The following is a 19,946-nucleotide window of genomic DNA, read 5'->3' on the forward strand; positions in this document are numbered from 1 at the left end:
GCGGGGTGCGGGACCCCCGGGATGGAAGCAGCGCTGGGCGAGGGGAGAGTGGTGCGGGACCCCCGGGATGGAGGCAGCGCTGGGCAGGGGATGGCCGGTGGCCACAGCACTCCCGCAACGGGGGCCCCGCGCCCGAGTTCCCGAGCCGGGGAGGAGGGGTGTATAGGGAGGGGTCCAGCAGGTTCCGGGGGCTACAGGGGTTGCACTGTCAGGGGCAGGAGATGCTCCCTCAGCTGCATCACTGTGAGCAAGGGGTGTGTGTTGGGAGGTCCGATGTGCCTCTTAAAATAAGGGAAACAGGGACTTGGTACAGCCAGCAATGACCAGGGGCCGTTTTCCAGGTGCCTTTCTTCCCAGAACTCTAAACCCAAGACCTTCTTAAAGAAAAAGAAAACAACCAAAAAAACAAACAAACAAAAAAAACCCCCAAAAAACAAACAAAACAAAACAAAACAAAACAAACAAAAAAACCCCAACCAAATAAAAATAGGGAAATACCTCCAGATACTCAATATTTCAACGCATCAACGGTCTGGTTCTAGAAACTCTGAAACCAGGACCCTGACCATTGAATTAGTAAGACCACAAAAGATCTCCAAAATCATGAAGTCCAACCTGTGACTGAATCCTACCATGCCCACTAAACCGTATCACAAAGTGCCACATCTACTCATTTTTGGAACACTTCCAGGCATGGTGACTTCACCACTTCCCTGGACAGCTTGTTCCAATGCCTGACCACACTTTCAGTGCTGAAATTTTTCCTAAGATAAAACCGAACCCCAACCTGATAGATCTAATTCAGGGTCTAATTTCTGATAATTCAATGCAATTATTAAAAAACAACACTGATTTCTGAATATCAGGTCCTGAGTAACCCTTCCCAAACCCAGTCCTTCCCCAATAACATCTGTAATATTCATTACAGTGTCTGCAGAGTAGTTCACAAGTTCATGCAAACACAGTGCATTATAATCTTTGGATCACGGGTATTAAGAGTTGTGTACTGGACACAAGAATAGTTGTGTGCAAACTGAATCCTAAAACTTCTGTGAGAAACTTTCAGCGGCTGTAAGAATTTAAACATATCAGAGCACCCTGAATCCATCTTTATTAGATGTCTTCAGAACTGCTTTCCACTTTTAAACCTTCCCTGTATCTCCACTTGCTCTTTCCCTCTTGCAGATGCTCAGAAGAAAGCAGAACCAGAAATGTCATTTGGCTTTTGCTGGTATAAGAGATTTTTCTGTGATTTACAGTGTCACCACTTCATAAAACTTCCTGACTCCCCTCTCGCTGGGGCGTGCTCTGGCCTCACTCTCTGCTGGTGCTGCCCTGGCTGTGATTCTGAATCGCTTTTCCCCCATGACTCGGCCCCTTTTAACTTCCCATCTCTATTAAAAAGCTAATTTGGGAACTCTTTTTCAATGCTCCCAATTTCGTATTTTTAAATAGAGTATGAAAGTCAAAAGCAAGCTTGCTGCAGATAGTCTGAAGTGAAAATATTCCTTCTTCTCTTACTTTTTTTAATCGATATATTTTCTCTGTTTCTTTTTCTCTCTTCTCTCTTTAAGTCTCTCTTCTTTCCCTCTTTTCGTTTTGCTCTCTCACTCTGCCTTTCCCCTTCTCTCTCTTTTCTAGGAATTACTCCTTAGGTCCTACTGCCCCAATTATAGATCTTATTAAAACTTTTTGAACAACTTTTTCTCATTCTACTACTGAAAAGTAGAACCTGCTGGTGTTAAAACAAGCCATGTAACCAGGGAAATTATGGAATGAACTATCATGGTTAAATATCAATATTAAATATAGTTCACTTAATTTTTTTCCCCTTACATTTTCTTCTGTGTTTTTATCCTATGCCTCTATAGTGTATTTTATTTATTGCGTTTGTTCTCTACATTGGGTACTCTTCTGCATAAATTCTGCATCTAAATACCCCATTCACCTCGTGGCTGTGCTGCAGAAGTTCTGCAGTGACAGCTGCAGGAACACAGCCTGGCTGCCTGAAATTACAGCTCCCATAACACCGGAGCTTTGTAGTCTGATTGTGTCCCATAGACTGTGCTAACAGTTCCCTTGCTTTGGCTCCAAGCTGGTGAAAACACCTGCATAAATTAAAGAAAGGTCATTAATGTGATTATGCGAAAGAGTCGGTCTTTGTAACCTTAAAATTAAATGTGTGCTTCAGCGCCTTCATGCCACAGGTCTGGCAAAATTGGTTCAAGCCCCTTCCTCGTGTGTCTCTCGTGCAGAAAATGCAGTGTCTGCTTTGGGGGTGGAAATGATCTTCACTAGGACCAATCTAAATTTTCTTTGAGACAGAAAAACACTGCCAAACTTTGGATTCCGATGGAAGTCCCTATCCCAGCCCCGCTCTGCAGCCTCACCGGGCCTGTGGGCCTTTGGAAACCAAGGGCTTTGGTTCAAGGCCATCTCTGATTCACATCGTGATCAGTTTTTTCCCCCTCTGTGTCTGGAGATTTTCCAACCCAAAATAAAGCCTCAGCTGCATTCTACCACTTCTTCCTGAAAGGGGAGAGGAAGGAGCCGTGGATGGGGTCCAGCAGCAGTGACAGTTACCCAGCAGCTGCAACATTTTCTGCGCAGCTGATGTTAATGAATCGAGAAAGGGTCGCACACGACAGTGGAGGGAAAAGACCCTTGAAGGGCAGGAGTGACACCGAATCAGGGCTCTGACTGATTGTCCTCTGTCCTGTGTCCCTTCCCAGTGCACTCCATGGCCCAGGCCCATTTCCCATGCAGTTTTCATGTCTGACAGCCCAGGCAGGACTTTACACTTTGCTCTTTATCCAACTGCTCTGCAGCAAGTTCCTTTTGCAAGATTTGCTTCCAGCCAGTTGGGAATTCTTGTAATTATGAGCCGACCCAGGCTAAAAAGCTCCAAAGTGAGCAGAGCACAAGGCAAGTGCACTGCTTTGATCTCACGCTCGTGGGTTAACCCGTCACCATCAAAGCAATCATCCTCAGCTGCTGCCAGTGGAGAGCCCAATTAAAGAATAGCAAAAAACCCCCAACAAAGCCCAAGCCAACCTAAAATAAATGATCAATGTTAAATTATCAGGTTTGGAATGATTACCAGAGATTGAGTGATGCCAAGGGTTTTGCTGCCACAGTCAACAACACAATAAATTGGAATTGCAGTTTTTTGGTGGCTCATAACCAGTAAATCAGGTCTGGGGAACTATACACTTACTGCAAATTTAAGGAGTTGTTCTTTCATTTCAAAGAGTGCGTTTTAAATCAAGTCAACAGCCATAAAGCAATATCCAGCCTGCCTAGATATTGTCTGGGGAATGAGTCCTGTACTATCATAATTCCTTTTTATTATTATTATATGTGGGGGAATGGAGAAGAAATTTGAGAGTGAGATTGTCCATGTTACTCCACCAGGTGAGCCTGGACCTCCAGACATGGACAGGTTTTCCCAACATTTCCTAATGGCCAGGGTTGGAGGGTCCCCACACATTGCTGAGGAAAAAAACCCCAAGAGGTGGATTTAGCCTCAAACCAATTTATCATACCGAACTCCTCTCTATATATGAGAATTCTAATAGGCAGAAATAAATTTATTCCTTTATCTTGGAACAGATTAAAAATAACTTTACCTGCAGACAAATTCTTTAACTAGAATTCAAGCTTAATCTTATTTTTTTTTAATATTGAATCTAATAAGATCATTATTTCTGCCATGCTCTAGCAGGATGTAGTCTCCCAGCTAAAGGGAAGGTGCATCTATGTGTCAGTAAGGGCTAACCTGGAATTCAGATCTTAATCCTCAGTACAGACCTTTGAGAGAGAAAGAAAGCTTTTGTTAATGCAAAAGTTTCAACTTGCTCCCAGCAGCAGCAGTAGCTGATAGCTTGAAAGTAAATTCAGTTAGTATTTTTGGATAGTCCAGAGCCAAAGGAAGCTCTTCATGAATGGAAAATCTCTCATCTAAGCCTCTCAAGGAGCTCAAAAGGGATATTTATGCAAACATCTATCTGAGCAGGAGGTGTTCTTGCTCTTCATGTAAAAAGACACAACTGTCGGGCTTGTTAGGAAAATGTGTCACATCACCCAAAATGCAAGGTTTATTGGTGTTGAGTGATGTTACCTTTATTGCAGGGAGAAGGGAGGCTAATCAAGACATACTGGCACGTCTTGTTAAATACAACTGGGTTTGCTTATAGCAAACTTCAGGGCCAAAGTCATTGGTAATTCTGGGTTTGTATAAGGGGAGAAGCTGGCAAATCAAAAGAATGGGATTTTTCAAAATCACTGTGCTCATGTTTCTGACCAAGAAATCCTCTGTAATGAAAACTCATATTGCTCACCAAGGAATGAGTTACACCAGCTCCTTTTTTCAATTAGATAAGATAACCTTTACTGTTGTAGCTGAATGCTCAGATAATGTATTTTCTAACCCTGTGTACAAGGAAGAACATGCAGAACACGGCACAGTCTGGGATGATGTAGCAGGACAATACACCCAGCTTAAATGGGAATACAGCAAACGTTGAAATGGCCAACAATAACTCCATGTTATAGCATTTGAATGGAGTTCCATCCAAATGATGGCTTTGCTCTTGATGAAATGTCTCAATTTATGCCACTTCTTGTTTGGAGAGCTCTGAGTTTGCAGACATTGTTCCGTTTCTCAGACCACGAGAAGCAGCTCTTTATTTCTGTTGATGGCAGAAATGGAGGCAGATAGAATTCCTCTTTTTCTCAGTTTTGAAAATGTTGAAGAATCTTTCCTCGCAGTTTATTTGTTGCAAAGACCCATTGCCTGGGATATGGCCTTCTTCTGCATGAGGAAGCTGAGGAACAGGGTTAAATTATCCTGCAGGAATGACACGGGTGATTAGGAATTTGGATCTGACAATGCCTTTATTGCTACTGCAAACAGCAGCAGAAAGAAAGGAATTAATTTATTATCTATTATCCGTATATTATAGATCCAAACAAGACTGTACCTTATTCCCTGGCTGCGTTAGGGGCCGGGAACCAGCAGCACTCTGTGCAGGCACTCAGTGGGTTCAGGATCAGATCCTCAGGTGTAAAGCTTAATGAAAAGAAAGATAAATATTCATGAAAGGTCTGATTTTATGTGACCTGCTTTTTACCTGAGCTGTGATCCAGGCTGCTGATCCAAGGAATAGATTCTGATTTCCATCTGATAAGGCTTACATTTTTTGGCAAAGAGAGGCTCAAAATTAATCCTTCTCTGAGCAGATAAATCATCTAAAGTGCTCAAACATGCAGGCCAAGGTAGGGGTAAATCTGCTTGCTGAGTTTCTGTGATTGCTTATTTCCAGGAGTCCCTCCTGAAAGCTGATTTTGGGGGAGAGGCTGGGGGTGGCTCAGTCCATGGCAGAGGACACGGAGCAGGGCTGTGCCCCGGGGCCCGGCAGAGCTAACCCTGAGCACTCAGCCCTGCGAGGTGCTGGCTCTTTGGAGCATTCAGAAATACTTCAGCCTGTGTTTGAAATGAAGATCCTGAAGGCCCAGCCAGTCAAGAGGCTGCTAACGCACATGGAGTAAACAGGCACTAAGTGCTTCGCTGGGCTGTAGCCAGGGGCTGATTCTGTAGGATCCCAGCCCCTATTAAAGTGTGGATTTTAGACCCAGCTGATAATGAAAGCTCTCACATGGCACTCGGACCTGCTGCTGCAGTGGAGGTTTTGTGCCCTGGGCTCCTCGGGCAGCTGAGCGGAATCAGCTGCAGCCCTTCCTTGGCATGGCAACAGCACCGAGGAGAAGAGAGGGGTTATGATTATCTACTAATTAATCCAGTGCAAGTAGACTCATGAAAAATGTTCATTTAGAGTTGCTGGTGGTTCACAGAGCAAGACCAGAGCCCCGCACGCCATCGAGACGTTTCCCTGGGTTCATCCTGAGAGACCCTGCAGGAGAGCACGTCTGAAAAACAAATTCTGCTGGCAAGGAAAACAAGCATTTACAATTCTAAACAACAAAATGAAATCATGAAATAAGCAGGACTTTAGGTTCTAACTAGTGCTGGAATGTTGTCTAAACCAATATATGTATCACTTACCTGAGGCCCCAGCTGCTTGAGGGACTGGGATCACACTTCCAACACATTTCTTTGTGAACACAGAGCCGTGCAAGGGATGAATCATGGTACAGGCCCAGATCTCCCTCCTGGAGCAGCACCTGCTCTAACTCGCTTCCATCGAGATCCAGATTCGGCATTAGCAGCTCCTGCAGGGGAGAATCAGAGCAGAAGAGGAGAGAATTTGGCTCAGGGACTGGTCAATCCTGCCGACAGCCCTGCCCAGGGCTGCTAAATGAGCCTTTTTCTCTGCACCAGCTCAAATTCCAGGAGTTTTCACAAGTGCTATAGTAACAAAAAGTGCTATTAAGAATAAATAATTATGATTACCACTTCCTGACTTCTACTCATAGCTTTTCTTCAGGAACAAAAGTAGGGATGGAGAATTCTCATCTGACCTTCAGACAGAAGGATAAGATGCACAGCCACAAAAAATTGCAAACAGGACTCGGGATAATTTTACCTAATCTTGAGAATACAGCAACAGGCTTCCCAGGAGGATGATGACATTCAGAGCGTGAGCTGTTGCTAAGCTTTTTAAAAACATTTATTCTTTGGCCACAAGCTACTTCTGGTCTTTGTCATTAGCAGAGACATTTATGTCAGAAAATGTTGTTCCTTTTAAAATATTCTGTGATAAAAGGCACTTAGATGTCCAGTGTGAGCTTTAAATTAATGCTGAAGTGGGGCTGTGCTGCAGGAGCTGCTGACTCCTCCACGTTCCCATTTCGCTCTCAGCAGTGCCAGTCTTCCTACAACGGGTTATTGCTGCAGTTTGAGGCACAAAGACCAGAGTCAAATTATTTTCTTGACAAGGACACACTTTGCTCAAACAATTTCCCTCCCAATTTCTTAGATCAGTGTCTGGTCTACTTCCACAACAGCAAACAAGTGTAAACTCTAACAAACCACAAACTGGCTGTTGCCATCTCTGCTGGCTGACTCCTGGCTCCAGAAACGTCACTGCTGAAAGGTGTCACTGAAACACTGGGGCTCTGCAATAGCCCTGAACCTAAACTCATTTGTTTTAGATGTGATTATTTTCTTATTTGTTCTCAGAAAACCTTTCTTTTGGCCGTGTGTTTAATTTAACAGCACTGAATGCTATTTAAGCAGAGGAGCTTTAATTCCCTAGGTTTTGCAGAATTAAAGCCTGCTTATGTTATTTTGTTCTACCTTATAGTTATTTTGCTCAATTTCTTTTGAGGACAAGCTAACAACATTCTCCCAGGTTACAAAAATTACACAAATTATTCCTAAATCTGGCATGGAAACAGCTGGCTGTGAGCCATTTGCACTGGAGGATTGAACCTTAGATCACAAAAAAAAAAAAAAAAGGGAGAAGTTCAGAAAAGCACAGAGAGATCAGATGAACCTTGGCTGTGACACTGATGTAATCGTGTGAGAGTGGGATCTCTTCCAGGAAGCTCAGCTCTTCCCCTCTCAACCAGGGCCAGAACTACCTGGGAGCAGTTTTGGCTTTTCTTCCCCCAGCACTTCACTTTTCCTGCCCCTTTGTTGGTGTGGATAGAGAATTTTGATATCCAGGCTGACCTCTGAGTCGATGTGAAGGTTCAGGGGCTGGATCCTACTGGAGGCTCACTGGATGCCCCACGGTAGATATTGGCTCAGATTTATCCTGTCAGCTTTGGCATCTTCCTGTCTCCACCAGATCCCATTTGCTCTCGGTCTCGCCAGTGGCAAGAGGCTCTTTGGGATGGTGACTCACAGCAGGATCCTGAATCTTTGGCTTTGTTCTTTGAATGATGCTCTGGAGGTGCCTGTTCCCACAGACTGCAGAGGAGGCTTGCATAAATCACAGCTCTAAGAAGGATGAATTTTTGGAATCTTGGGATGGCCGCTGGAGTGAAGCGCAGACAGAGCTCTGAAGGAGCTGGGTGGGAAGGTTGGCGTGGGGAGAGGATGGAGAGTGTGGGATCAGGACCTTGTAGTGCTTTCAGTGATGTGGGAGAGAAAAGCCAGTGCAGGTGCACCCTGAGGAGCTGCAGTTTGTCTCCACATTCTTTGCTCCAGCCTTGTCCAGTGCAGTCCTAAATTTTCCTGCAGTCAGGTCTGAGGAAAAAATACCCAACCCAGTACTGTGAATGCCTGACCGTGTGTGTGCCCTCACCCCAGAGCTCCACAGAACCTGCACTGATTTATCTCATTCCTCCTCATTTCCTGCATCCAAAGAGCCCGGTGAAAATCTGCCAAGGGCTGCACTTCCTGTGAAGGACAGTGCCTGGCAATTACTTGGACAGAAGCTGAGTGTGTTCAATTTGGAGATAATTATAAATCTATTTAGGAAATCAAAGAAGCCACAACTTATTTTTAAAGCAGAGTATTTTCTACTCAATGTGGATAAAAACAGATAAACATGGCAATAAAAGAAATATTCAGCCTTCTCATGTGGGCAGTCTTCAGCACCACGTAAAAGCATTTACCCTTTTCATGATTTAAAGATAACATTCTCTTATTAGATGCTGATGATTAGTCATCAGATGCAGAACAGAGCACGTACCAAAGTGAACCCACAATTATTTCACTCCAGCGGATTAATCTCTCCTTTCAGGAGCTCATTACCCAAACACTTTTGTAACGTGGCCAACGTATTACGCGTTCCTCAGAATTCTCTAACAGCATTACATCGTCCTAAAACCTTTCCGTGGTGAAGCAGAAATTGGTGTTTGGCATCTCCCTTTTCCTCAGCCCGATACTGATGATTTATTGGACATGGTGGGATTCAGTCAAAGGCTGGATTTGATGATTTTGTAGGTCTTTTCCAACCTTACTGATCCCATAATTCTATGAACCTGTTTCCATTACACAGTCACAGAGTGCTGGGAATGTGTCCCCTTGTGCCACCGGCATCTCCCTGTTGGACTCAGGCACCACAAGGCACAGTCATAAATCACTTTCTGACCCTCCCATTGTTATTGCTGTAACCTCTGGGCAACTCCCCCTTCACATCTGTTTGTTCTGTTTTCCAAATGAGAAATACCAAATCCACCGATTTACGGAATCCCTTTGTAGTTCATATTAAGACAAATAAAACAGAGCAGGGGTTGTTTTGGGTAGGATGGCAGGGAGCAGCAAAGGCAGCAGAGGAATGAAGTGCAAGGCTGGAAAGGAACAAGATGTTCACAAAAGGGTGGATGCGGCACTTCACGTTATGGTTTAGTGGGCAGGGGGTTGGACTGGAGGATCTTGGATCATCAGTGGTTCTGTGCTCCTGGGGCAGCCCTTGCTCACGGGCAGGAGGGATCTGCAGGGCCCTGGTGCCCGTGCCAGCCCCAGCGCACGTGGGAGCGGCTGTCCCCAGCTGGGTGTCCCGTCCCTGGGGATAGAGAACAAGCAGGGCTCAGCTCTGTTACCCTGCCTGCCTCGGCTGGGAGGGAAGGGAGCTGCTGGGGCCAGTGCCCTGCAGGCACAGGGGGCTGTGCCGGATGGAGCTCCCCGGGTCCGCACGGGGCCCCCGCAGAGCCCCAGCCACGTCCCCACTCTCCTCTGAGCACCCCAAGCACCCTCTGGGCTCCCCATCCACTCTGCGTGCAACCTCCATTTAAGGGCATTTTTCTCCTTGTTCAATGGCATTAAAGGCACGCTGTGAGTGCTGGGTGGTGATGCCACAGCTGTGCCAGGTCCGCCCAGAACACGACAGTGAATCAAATGAAATATGAGATTTATTGATCTTGTCTGTGCTGCATTGTTATTCACACTGAGCGAAATTCACCCCTAGGCACAGGACAAACATTAGAGTTGGGAAAAACATTGCAGCTGAATGTTTTATTTGGTGAAAAAAATGCAGGTTCGAATCAGTTGCAAGTGCTTGTAAATTCATGTTGCATTTGTCAAAGGGTTTCAGTACATAAAACATTTTTCAGAAAATCAAAACATTTACTATTGATGCTTATTAAATGCAACATCTACATTTTAAGGTCTGAAATAGCTTTTCATTTTAAATATTAGTAAGATTTACTTTGAAACTAATACTAACCCCTGAAAAACAAACCAGTATTTTGCTAAGGTTCAAAATCAACAAAATACAAAAATTATAAACAAATATTGGGCGACTTCAGTTTGGAAAGAAAACATAACATTTTCCAGGTTGATTCCAAATATTCCCCCATTCTTTTGGCTTAGCCCATGAGAAATCCATCACCCCAGGTCTGCTGAGCTGGAGCAGGGCGTTTGTGCCCCTTGACTGCAGACACGAGCCCGGTGGGTGCTCCAACACCCCTTGGCCTCAGTGGAATTTTCTGTCTCTGGGCTTGTCTTGCACTTGTTTTTCCAAGCTTTTCCCAAGTGATATGAAACTAGAGGTGGATAGCAGGATGTTGGGGTGCTGTGGCACAAACATGTACTTTGCTGAATGTGTTGAGGCTACAGAGAAACATGTGGAAGGAATAAAATAATACAAAGAAATGTGTTGGAGGATTATCCTGCATTGGCAACAGATTTACATCGGTGCTACACAGAGTCAGCTTTTAAAAAAGTCTGTAATAATTTAATGTGCATTATTAAACAATATAGATCCCGATGCAGCTGCTGGGGCTCCTGCCTGCAACAGTAGCATCTTGTACCTTTTATTTTTAATCGCTGACGATGTTCCCCTCTGTTCATTAATCTTGCATTGAGGTGTTGTTCTGCAGTGGGCTGGCGCGGCTGCCAACGCCAACAGCGCTCCAGCGCATCCTCAGGGAGGGCTGAGGCGGGGAAAACCTCCTCAGGCACCGGTTTGTGGTGTCTGTGCCCTGGGAGAGCCGGGCCAGGGGCACTGGCAGTGCTGGAGGTGCCCGTGGGCCGCAGGTGCGGGGTCCTGCTCGTGGTGGGGACGCGGCTCTGGGAAGGGAGAGGGGAAAGGTGGGACCCTCGTGGAGGAGAGGGGACAGAGCAGGAGGGTGGTTGGGGACCCCAGAGGTGACCCTGTGCCCACAGCACCGGGGGTTTCTCACCATCGTCCCCTGGGAGCACCAGGGGTCTCTCACAGAACAGCCGTGGGGTGACCTGATCCGAGCTGCCAGTGCCCGGCTCCTGCAGCTCCTCCCTGTCCAGGTGGCCTCTAAACTCCATCACCGCCTCTGCCCTGGCACTTGCACGGGGTGTTTGCACTGCAGGACACAATGGAAACAGCCCTCAAAAAGGGGAAAGAAAAAAAAAGGATTATGTGACCCTAAAGGAAAGAAAGTGGAGAAGTGTGGAGATAAACCAAGACAGCCAAGGATTTATTCAATGAAATCCATCACATTTGTCTGGGATCTGCTGAATAGGAGCCTCATCAGCTGACGGAGACTATTTTTCCAGCACCTCCTCAATCATCTACTTTGTTCATTTTTTCCCATCAACCATATATGGCCTCCGTGTCAAAACATCATTTTACCATTATTGTCTATTTCCAGGATGTCTTTTATTATCCTGATCTCATTTTGCAGCCCAGAAAGTGGCACAGGGTTGGCTCTATTCCCTCAGGTTTATGAAAGACTGCGGCAAGAGGGAAGAGCCTTTCTGCTCCTGTTCAGCACCAGTCCCAAGCCCAAGGCTCCCCACCAAACCCACTGGAGAAATCCAGGCTGGCCAGGTCTCCTTGGCAGCTGGACTCGCCCCTGTGTGCCCACAGCTGGGGGAGCTGCTTTAAAAAACAAAAATAATAATAAATAATGACTTAAAAGATCTCAATCACACACAAAGTAGATGTGATGGGATCAAATTTACTTGTGGAAGAATAGAATCACAGAAGCATTAATGCTGGAAATTGCCTCCAAGTCCAATCTCCAAGTAGTACATGAGTAATTATGTAAGTAATTATAAAGTGCACATTTTTCAGCTAAACAAGATAAAGCTGGAGATGTGCTAATGCAGCCTTTCCCAGATTTATTAAATATTTTGCTGTTTAGGCCATTAAAATTTTAAAAACAGCCACAGCCAAACAGAAGGGGAGGAGAATGTTTGAAGGGTATCCTGACTTTTCCAAGTATTAATGGAAAAATGTGTCCCTGCATTGCTATATGTGATTCTTTAGGTTCTAATCTATCAAAGGGATGCAATTCTTAGGGTCTGGACAGCTAATTCTCTGCCCTGGAATTTACAGATCATCATAAAAAACATTTAATCCTTTGGGGAAATGAGTTCAGCTCCTTCAATTGCTGAATAATTAAGGGTGACCCTTGTCCCAGGCAGGGTGTGTGCTATCCATCACCGCATTACCTGTCTGCTTGGCAGCGTTTTGCAGGTGCTTTAGAGCTCTTATTATATGTTGGTTTTCATTTAGATGCAATTTCTTTTGTAATGAGGCAGAACTTATTTTCCAGCCCCTACAGGTGCCTTTGTCAGCTCTCCAAATTGGGCATGAAGGGGCAGGTTCCCAACTGATCTCTCAATTAGGGCTCTGTTGATACTGAATAAGTGAGGGTTCACCTGGCTTGGACACAGCCTTGTCTGATTGTGGGCCAGGACCTTCACGTGAAAAGCACCCATTAAAAAGGAGGGAAAGAGGTTTGGGTGCTGTTTTTCGCCCTTGACTGTACAGGCTGAGCACGTGGGCTGCTGGTTTGGGGCTGAAGCTGCGGGGTGGGTTCAAGTGCTGACCACAGCCTGTGGTCACCCTCCCAGTCTGTGGATGCAAAGGTTCTCCAGGCTGTGGCAAATCCAGCATCTGGGATGTTCCCAGCTGCTCTCCCAAGTCCTTACGGTCCAGGGTGCCAGGTTCCCAAGCCCTGCACTGGAAAAATGTAAAGCAAATTGTGGCTGCAGCTTCCAGGGGGTTGTCCTGGGGGTTTGGCTTCACCTTTAAGAAGAAAGAAACGCAGCATTTGCAGCACAGATGAGGCCCCAGTTTGCACAGCAGTGTGATCTGGTTAGGCAGGCAATTAACTCAGCCTTATTGACCACAGCCCAAACGCCTAATGGAAGAAGTCTGGAAAGTGCTCCAAAAATTATTTCCTGCTAAATCAAAAGCTGAGATGAAAGAGAGGTTAATTTACAAAGATGGGCAGAAAGTTTAATAGCAATTTAATTTTTGTGAAAGATGTGTGTGTTGCTACAGCCTGACATTATGGAGGAAATTGCAACAGTCCTGGAATCAAGCTCTGTCTGATTTTCCTCCTGACTTTGGACGGTTGGGTTTTATGTGCAACAATTCATTTGATGGCAGACTTCAAGTATTAGATTTACAGTAAAAATCGATGTGAGGTTACAGGCCCAGGCTGAGTTTATGTCACTTTGACACCAGTCATGAGACTGAATCCCTGCTCCACTACCCGTGCAGGGATGGGATGGATCTGCCCCAATCTCTGACATCCCGAGCACAAACATTTCTTCCTTGTGCCAGGATTTCCCTGCCTGCTGCCAGCAGCTGCTGTCCCCCCCCAGCTTCTGGTGCAAAGCTGACCTTTTCTGACTCCTTTAGCCACTCTGCAGAACTTCAAGCAACAACAACAGCTGCTCTGGAGATGGGTCACCTCTTCTAATCTGATGGAAAAGTTTGTTTGCCGATGTGAACACATGCCCAGAGAAATTAAATCAAATCTCTGCAATTAATCGTGCGGAAAGGATGGGAAGAGGCTGGGTGAATTCCTTAACATCTCTTACAGACAAAATCTTCCTTTCCATTGGTTTTCCACAGCTAGCTGCAATTCCTTCATTTCTCACAGCATTCCCCTATATCAAAAATCTTTAGCTTTATTTTCACTGCTTTAAATTTTAAAGGCAGCACTTATTGCTGTTCTTGGGCTGTGATCCTTGTGCTTTATAAAGCATTTTTTTCCCAAAGGACAACTCCGTGCGTGCCAGACATGTCGCTGCCATTGATCCCAGAGACCAGGCACAAATCCATGCATTTTTGGAGGTGTGCTGTCTAATATCAAAATGTTTGAATTAGCTTGTTACACGAGACTGCCAATGGACTGGCATCTCTCTTAAAAATATTATGAGCTTTCCTAGGGAGCTGTAGCCTCTTTGGTATACATGAATTCAGTAATAACTGTAATTATTATGAAGTTAATATAAAACATGATGTCTCCCTCTGCCAATTCAAGGACAATAAGTGTGAAAAACAGCTTTTCTTTGGATTGCACGTGGCTCGCTCTTCCCTGGGCTGTGGAGCAGCTCCCGGGTTTCCAGCAGGAAGAGCAGCTCCTTTTGCCTTTCCCAGCACTGGGGGATGTGGGGAACACACGCTGCTCCCCCCGGGCCCCCCTGGCTGTGCTCTGGGGGCTCCTCACAGCCCCAGGAGCCGCTGTCCTGCTGCTCCTGCGGTTCCCAGCCCGGGAGCCCGCGGCTCAGAGCAGCACCCCCGGCTCGGAGGCTGGCGCTGGGAGCAATCCCATCACTTGAGCAAATATGTGTGCTCTGGGCATTTATGGCTCTCTTGGCAGCCACCAGAACCGAGTCCATCTTCCTTTTATGTCTCCAGATTGTTCTTTAAACACAGAATTTCCTGGAGGGGGCATCCAGCCTGCCAGGCTCTCGCCGCAGCCTCGCCCTCCCTCTATTTATGGCCCTTCTCGAACACCTCCACGGACTCCATTTACTTTTTAATGCAGCAGATGAAAACCAATTCTGTCAGGATTTTCTTGTGATTCTCTGCCAATGACACCATCGCGGGATGCGGGATCAGAGCCCGGCAGGAGCCGGGAGCCCTCCCGTGGGATGCGCTGCCTTCCAGAGGATGCTCCCGGCCCTTTGATGCTCGTCCTCAGATGTGCCACCACAACGCCCCGCTTGGATCTTCCCGCAGAACGAGCTGAAGCAAATTTGATAATGAAAAGAGCCTTGATGTTCACCTGCTGCCTCTCATCCTGACAGGAAAACCAGAGACGTTGCCACTGAAATGATTTTCTGGTTGCCCCCGTGTGCCCTGGTGCCGAGGGAGGCACAGCCCCCCGGCGGCACTGCCGCTCTGGGGGTTCCTCCTCGGCAGGTCAACACCCCGCTCCTCTTCTCGATCAAAATGCTGAGCACAAACCTTTGATTCATCGCGTCTTTTTAAGGCAAAGCTAAAAATAGCAGTTTCAAATCCTCAATCATATATAATTAGTCCTGCATTTATTTTTCAACAGATGTTCTCTCCCTGTTGCTTTTGAACGGCGAGTGGTGAATGGTGTCTGTGTCTGCACGAGCAGCCAGCGAGGGAGGGACCTGCAGCACTGCAGCTTTTCCATGGGAATGCTTTAGGAATCGCTGCAGTGACTCCCCGCAGCCCCTTTGCTCCGGCCTCCACAGACAGTTTCCTTCTCACGGACAGGGGCTGAGTTCCCCGGAGAGTTTTCACTCGAGGTTTTAGAGGCATAGTCTGAGGAAATCCATTTCTCCTGCCTGGAGGCACTAAGGGAATTAAGGCTGCCACAAGATGATGGATCAGCAAAATTTTCGCTAGGAGATCAGATTAATAGGGATTATAGAAAAGTTGCAGTATATTTATCAAAAGAAAAAAAGAATTAAATTCCTCCTCCCACCATCAGAACTGATTGTAAATTAGGTAAATCTATTTTCCTTTAAAAGAATAATAACCATAGATCAGACTCCCAGAATCTATATCCCCGAGGGCTCTGAAAATGTATTGAATTAATCTTGGCTACAGGAGCAGCCCAGATCTTCTGTGTTAATTATTGTGCATCTAATTTGCCTTTTATATCTGGTCTGATAAGGCACAGGAGCTCGTCAGATAAAACGAGCTGTCAGGTGAACCAGGGGCTTGGGGTGATTCAGCCGTAGATCATCCGGAGTTAAAACTCCAGAGGCACAGACAAGAGCCTGAGCAGTGTCAAGAAGGGCTTAAGAAGTCCTAAAACCCCTTTCCACTGAAAGTCAGTGTTTGCTGCTGCCTGGCAGGGAGGGAAGAAGAGCTGCACAAAGCTGTTGTCATTTCCTCCTCTTCACTGCTGCTGTGGATTTTCCTGAATGAATTAGAGGCTGCCAGCAGACACTGTCACAGCAGAATGGCAGCACAAAAACACTTCTGAACCTGGACTTGTAATTTGCCTGCAAAAACAAAGATGCTGTTAAAAGAGTTGTGACATTTCCTTTGCTTTCAAAGAGACTGCCAAGATTTCCAGGCTTTTGTTTCATCTTTTCCTTTCCTAGTGTTAAATTATTCCTCATTTTCATACTGTAAATTTACATTAAGGTGGTAAATGAAATGAATTAAAGTATCTGAGCTTAAAAACTTGTGGAGGCCTGGCAGCAGCAGTGGCTGAGGAAGAGGAACTGGAGCCTGGGTTCCCTCTCTCCTGCCCTTGGGGCTGCTGGTTCCCTGCCCTGCTTCAGCCTCTCTTCCCTTTCAGCTCCCCGTGGCTGTCTGTGAGCACATCCCTTCTCCACAGAGAGCTGGGATCTGGAGCTGTGCTGCCTCCATCCTGGGATCCAGCAGACCAGAGCTGATCTGCTTTCCCAGGGTTCTGTTAAAATCAGTCTCTCGTCAAAAAACCTGCAGTTTCTTCCTAATTCCACTCCAATTATTCTAGAGTGAGGGGTGTTTATTCCATTTTATCTTTTCTGTGCAGCTCTTTTATAATGAAGAGTTGGATTTCCCTAAAAGCAGAGACATTTTACACAGAAGGTCTGCACCAAGGTCTGAAATGTTTAAAGCTGATTGCTCAGTGATGGTTCCAGCAAAAATGACAGAGGGCTGAAGGTGCAAAGCACCAAAGTAAGCCTCACTTGATTCCACTGCCCATGAATGTTTTAACCTCGTTTATCCTCTCAGTACTTACAGAACCATTTCACATTTGTGCACTTAAAAGATTAAGTAAAATAAATGGAGATGATTATGACTGCCCTGAAAAGCTAATGTGCAAAGGCACGGTGTTTCGTGGCTGCTGGAATTGTATTTGTGCTCTTTCCGTACTCTGCAAGCTTTCCAAAAAGGGGATGATGAATCATGCCATCTCCAGCTCTCTACTACTAACGAGAAAGCTCTTAGCAAGATGCTCTTTATGGTCCCCTCTCAAGCCATAACCGGCGATGCTCCCCTCCTTCCGCGTCACAGGGAGATGCCGGCTGGGTGGCACACGCCAGCACTGGTGCACAGCCTGCAGCTGGCTCCAGGCCTCTTCAGATCCTTGAGGTGACGTGTAAGGAATTTGGCTGCTACCCTGTTGCTCACTTCAGCTGTGGGTGGAAATCACAGAATTGTTTAGGTTGGGAAAATCTTTAACATCATTGAGTCCAACCATTCCCCCAGCACTGCCAAGCTCACCACCGACCCATGTCCCCAAGGGCCATATTCACACGTTTTTACATCCCTCCAGGCCTGGGGACTCAATACTGCACTTTCACATGAATATTACAAAGCTCTGGTTTCTTTTTGTGAAACAATCCAGTTGAGATTTAAACCTGTAAAGTTTAAACTCGCCTCGAGATGATGATGGCTCACTCTGTATTTTCTTGGTTCCTCAATCCATGTCACAGCCTATGGATGCATAAGGGAAGAATTAATTCAACTCACCGTGCAGCTGGGGTTTGTGGCTGGCGTTTGGAGCAGGTAACACCCGTGGCTCGCAGAGCTGCTCCCTGTGCAGGGAGATGGTGGCAGCCTGGGCAGGCTGGGGCTTCCCTCTCCAGAGCCATGAACTCTCACAACTCCCCAGGGCAGAGGCAGCTCTGGAGCCCTTCCCTGACGGCAGTGGCCGCGTGTCCGTGCGTGCTGGACTGGCGTGGGCTCCACGGACACAGAGCTGCCTGCCGGAGCCTCTGCAGGGCTCCTCAGAGCACCAAAACACAACCTGCTCCAGGCAGCCTGAGCCCCTTTAGTGCTTCCTGGGGGAAGGAGGCCTCTGTTTCCATGCCTGTGTGATTCAGAGCTTTCCTAAATGGAACAAGGGAAGAGACCTGCTTGTCAAACTCCTCTCAAACTGCTTTTCCATCTGCTCTCGCGGGTGCTGAGCTGTGCAGGCGAGCCCTCTCTCGGGTGCAGCTAATGCAGCTCCATCCCTTTGCTGTATTAATGGCATTATTTTCCTCTGGCTGGGAAGTACTCAGGGCTTATGTTGTGACAAGATTCAAGCACTCAGTTGTCAGTCTGAGGTGCTGGATGTCTGTTTTCTAAAGTCTGCTTTGCAGCCGCAGGGAGGGGAAGAAGATTTTTCCGAAGGCAGGGAAGCACATCACCCCCTGCCAACACCTTCGGACCCTCTTCCCTGCAAAAAGCCTTTTCCAGGAGCACCAAAGGGCTGGGATTTTTCAGGACTTCCCTACAAGTTTGTCATTCCTCTTCAAACACCCGTTACTTTAAGCAACTAATGTCAGATCAAGATCAAGCAACACTCTGGTCTAAACTTTATGCCTTTCCCTGTAATAATTACTGTTCAACCCAGTGCTTTATGGAGGCCTTTGACTTTACTTTGAAACAGGCATTGCTGCCTGGTGCCAAAGACAGTGACTAAAATGAAAAATCTTTGATCTAACTCAATATCACAACTTCTTTTTTCATGTATTAACATAATCTCTGTACTGAAATTAATCTGTGGTGTGGCTGCAGTCTGTTGAAGATTATCTGTATTAGCATTCCAGATGATGACTTTTTTAAGCAGTAGCAGTTCTTATTTTACAAGCAGCTCCTATTTTAGGAGTGTATCTATTTCACCCTACAAAACATCCTCAGGAAAAGTTTAGGAGGCATTGGCAGAGGAACTGGGTTTACTTCTTTGGATGAAATTGGCTGCGTGACTGTGCAGCTGCTGAACCGTGCTGGGCCAGTTCATGGAAAACAGATGGACAAGGCCTGAATTTTTGACCATGTTGTCCTTTATTCCCGCCCTGGACACCAATGTGGACCCTGCAGTGAGACTCCAAAGCTGATGGAGGTACAGCAGCTTCTCAGTTCAGCTGGTTCAGGTAACAGATGACTCCTGAGGTGGCTGAGGAAGGACCTGGTTAGGAAGGCTGGAAGGGAATTAATGAAGCACAGCCCCCCCCATGTAGGGCTGCCACCTGCATGGGCTGAGGAACTGATGGGTGCCTGCAAATTATCCTGAAAATGCGTTTTTAGTGAGGAGGACACAGTCAGCGCCTCTGCCCGATGGGCAGGTGTGCTCTGGTGTGTGGCCAGGCCAGGCCAGGCCAGAGCAGCTGCTGAGTGTCACCGTGGGGCTCACCTCAGCTTGTCCTGCCTGCTGCTGCCTTGTGCATCCTGAGCAGGGCTTGCTCCCAGCCGTGTGGTGCTGGAGGGCTCGGCCCGGGCTGGGCTGGCGGGTCTGGCAGCACAGGTGCCTCATTCCAGGTGGGTTTCAGCTGGAAAAGCATCCATGATTTATCCTGTGAAGATCAAACCTCTCACAGGGCTCCCTCCTGCACTGCTCCGCTTTTCCTTCGTGATCTCACTCGAGTCAGAAGCATTCAGCTGCTTGCAGAGGCCTGGAGATCTTGTTTTGCAATGAGAAATTGAATTATCAGAGGAAAAATATCAGCTATACATAAAACATCAGAACGCATTTAATTTGGAGCCTTTTGTTGCCTCTTTAGCTAACAAAATAAGCAAAATCTGTATTCAAAAGGACAGGATTTTCCAACAGATTCATTAAAAGAGATTGTAACTGACAAATGATGCCATTAGCAAGAATATATATCTCTTATTTAACGTATTTCCATCCTGAAAGTAAAATCTATATTCTATAAGTCAATTAATATACACTTCATTAAACTAGAAACAACTGTATAATTAGGAAACAACAACAATTCATTAGCCTTAATGGGATTTAATAACGTTCCTAAGCAAGGATTCTTCAGAGAATTAATTACAATATATGAATCAGGGAAAAGTCCTGTTCCTCACTGATATATCTATATTATATCTATATTATATATGCATGTATCACTTGGAGATTGGGGTCTGTGAATCCCATCCCACAGCCATGGCTGTGCCTTTACC

The sequence above is a fragment of the Corvus kubaryi genome, unplaced genomic scaffold (genome assembly GCF_017639235.1).
Source record: "Corvus kubaryi isolate FWS band 111438036 unplaced genomic scaffold, C.kubaryi_AGA036_p1.0 split1-37355, whole genome shotgun sequence".
Classification (NCBI taxonomy): domain Eukaryota; kingdom Metazoa; phylum Chordata; class Aves; order Passeriformes; family Corvidae; genus Corvus; species Corvus kubaryi.